Source organism: Amphiura filiformis, chromosome 5 (assembly GCF_039555335.1).
Source record: "Amphiura filiformis chromosome 5, Afil_fr2py, whole genome shotgun sequence".
NCBI classification, from domain to species: Eukaryota; Metazoa; Echinodermata; class Ophiuroidea; order Amphilepidida; family Amphiuridae; genus Amphiura; species Amphiura filiformis.
The window spans coordinates 26,007,247-26,011,104 of record NC_092632.1 but is presented as its reverse complement, the minus strand read 5'-3'; positions in this window follow the sequence as shown (position 1 = coordinate 26,011,104).

Sequence of the window (3,858 nt, the reverse complement as noted above, 5' to 3'; positions counted from 1 at the left end):
GGTTAGTAGCTTTGATGATCAGATGCAGCTGATTTGCTAACTATTCAATGTAATGGAAATATGAACTGGGGGAAAATAACAGGTAAAAAGCAACTTAAATTGCATCTGGTTGATGTTTTGAAGAATTTTACACAATTTGAAACAAACCTTATGCAAATATAATTTCATTTACAACCACTATGGCAGGCAAATTGTAGGAAAATGGCGATCCTGACTTTTAGACCACCCTCGCTATATAGAGCTCAAATATTACTATTTCATCAAGGTTTAATATTCTAACAAGCTTAAACTAAAAGTTTCATCTAAGGAGTCAAGCTTTAAACTATTAAGCAACAATATCCAACAAGCTAAAAACGATTTTTTTTACCCGTTTTTTAACAAGCTAAAACCAATTTTTGAAAAGAAGCTTTAACATCAATTTTTTCATTGTAAAAACCATCTAAACAATCTTTAAAAATACAGTGACCTACCTAATATTACTAATCTATGTTTCCGATGATATCCAAGAAGCTAAAATATTGTGAAAGAGGGCAGGGCTTTGAGTAATGAGGGAAATTACGGGGTAAAATACATCACGTTTTTCGAGAAATTCGCCATCTTGAATACTCTTCTTCACTCACTCAGTCAAACCTACATAGCCGCTTTCGCCAAACGTTTGACAAACATTTATCGATCAAAACGTTTGCCAAACGTTTACGGGCGTTTACGAAAATTTTGACAAACGTTTGTGCTCGGCAATTGTTTGACAAACGTTTGGCGAAAACGGCTGTGAAGTAAAGCAGTATATCATCTGATATCAGGCAATACCAGTGGCGTAACTAGACATTTTCATTTGGGGAGGGGCAAGCGGGAAACATAAAAATGAGGGGCAGGCATCGTTCATGCTGTTTGGGAGTTTTGGGTTTGCAAGCGCGTCAACACCCTCGTCGGACTGGGCGACCGGGGGGGTCTGAGGAGTCTTGGGATCTGCTTGGAATGTGTCCTGGAATTGAACTTTTTGACATGAGACTGAGAGGGATGGGGTTGGAAAAATTGTCTCCAGCACCTTTTGGCGACAAAAGAAGTCTGGTACAAATGCGCGCGAAGCGAGCGAAAAATGTTGGCATATGAAGCTACACTCTTAAAAATACCTAGAAATTAGTCGTTTTTTCGACTAGAAATCCTAGTCAAAATAATTTGACGAGATTCTGGTCATTTTGAGGAGATTTTCTAATCAATTCAACGCGAATCTAGTCATTTATGCCTGGTTAACACATAGCTAGTCATTTACGCCGGGTCATAAATTCTATAGTCAAGAAATTCTAGTCAATTCCAAGTCGAGTATGCATAATTTGGTGTGAGTTTTCACACCAATTTCGGTAACAAATTGGGTAACAATTTGGTAACAAATCATTATTGTGAGGAGTGCTAGTGTTTGGAGGATCTTCTCTAAATCCTAAAAATTATACTCAGTTGAAATAATAGGAAACAAAACCACGGATGAAGAAAACAGGGCAAACGGTATTTAACACCATAGATTTTATATTTTCAAGCAAATACCTTTTCTGCTATCCCCTTTCAAGACCGTTATTTTATGTTATCAAACACACTTGATAACACCTGCACGGTGATGAGTCGTAGTGTTCCTCTCAATAGCGCGAAGCGGACAAGAGATGATGCATCTCCAGGCATATTTCCCCAAATTCGTTCCCAAAAAGATTCAAATAAATTGAATAGATTCTAATCAACTGTAACTAGTAAACTATTCATTTTCTGACAAGTGACCTCTTCATTTTTGAATAGAATTTGGGATCATTTATTTGAATAGAATTTTCTATTCATTTTGAATAGATTCTCTTAAGTGCCCGGCGTACATGTTTGCCTATTCAAATTTGAATAGATTCTATTCATTTTTGAATAGGTATTTTTTAGAGTGTAAACTGGTGCCGGTGGCATAGGCCTATGGTACAAAATTGGAATAAATGCGGGCAAAACGCACAAAAATTGGGGGTTTTAGGTTAAAATGACTAACTCTCAGTCAGACGTAGGCCTACTTTACCCTTTTCATTTGGCGGGGCAAGCTGGGCGCAAGGGTTCAAATCGGCCCCTGCCGCCCCCCAAAAATCTGGAAAAGGTATCAATCATGCAATAGGCCTAATAGGGGCCTACATTTGAAGAAGCTACCATTAACAGAACCAAAGTTATAAGAGTGGAGGTAGAACTTTTTAAATGACCCTCGTATAAAATCTTTGGGCCTATACTTTTTCGCTGCCTATAAATAGGCCTACCTGTTGTTTGTCTTTAGCCGTAGGCCCGTTGAAAAGTTAAAAAGGCATACATCATCACTCAGCAGAAAACGTAGACCTGTGTTCAGCATGCAGCCTTGCAATCATCCATGTTTTCAACTCGATCGCGTTTCTAAGATACGTTTGCGTCGATAGACCTTTTCCTGGCGCGCCGCAAGCATAGCGATAGCGCGTTGCGATGATGATGTCACTGATTGATGATGATGTCACTGAGTAAAGGCCTAATCAGTGACACCATCGTGTTGCTCGTTGGTGAGAGCGCACCACTCTTCTCCCCAGTGATGTTTTAGATAAGCACGCGGATCCAGCAAACACTAAACGTTTTAAAAATATTATATTTTGGGTTTTGGTTTAGTTTTGATAACATTAAATGTCGGGTTTTGTAAACATGGTATAGGCTAAAGGTCATGAAAACGCAAAATACACTGTAATAACATTACAATGTTGCCAAAAATGTTATTGTAAAATAATTTTTGCAAACATTTTTTTCCAACTATATTTTGTCAACGCTTAAATAACATGTTAGAATATTTTGCAGTACGTTTTCAAAATATGAAGATGTTTTGTACCAATACCATTTAAAAAAAATGTTCTTGCAAGTCCAGAGTAGGCCTAATCTGAGACCATTAAAATTTATTTTTTTTAAGTGAATCCTTATGACGAGAGGAATTAGGTATTGGTATGGTTTTTATTCAGATTTGACCACCTTTGAAATTTCACCCGCTGCATAAGCGACCATTTCGGATTTAAGCCTATGCAAATTATAGGCACTGTTCCACTACGGGGATTTTCGGGGACTTTTGATGTGTTATACGGTATGCTTTTCTGAAATGAATGGTGATTAAATGCCCGGCCCAATGACACTAAATAGGCCTATTGACATAAAATTTCTGGATTTTCTCAAGTAGGCCCTACCTACCCCTTTTATCCAAATTTCGCGGAAAGTGCAAATTAAATAGGCCCTACGCCTATTTTAGCTTAGTAAAAAAAATAACATGTAGGGCCTATATCGTCCGGACTTTTTCAAAAATCGGCGAGGGAGGTCCTTATTATTTGTTATTATGTTATTTTCTTACCATTCATTTCTGTGTAAAATTGCAATTGCAAATTGTTTGTCAACACATCATAAAATCGGGGAGGCCTCCTAATATTTTTGTTATTTCACCAAAGTCCTACCCCTAGCTTGAAGAAAGTGTTTGCAATGTGTTTATAAATGATAACCAAGAACTTTTTAACATGTCTTTTCATCACAACAATTTTAGAATCAAAGTAAGGAAGCAAATAGGAAAAATAACAACAATATTTCAGAATCTCCAAAAATCGGTGAGGGCGGGGACGACGCGATATAGGCCTAGGCCCGGGGGGTCACTCCCATTGTGGCCTGTACACCATCCGCGATAATCAACTTTTGAAAAGCACCCTAAACAAGGATTTAACCCTTGGCTAAAACGACACCCTAAACAAGGATTTCATTCCTAACATCAAATTCCATACCCTAAATTTCATTTCTGCGTATTTAGAAATTGCAATTTTGCTACCCTTTTTTCCAATTTTTCATGTTTTTGACACCCTA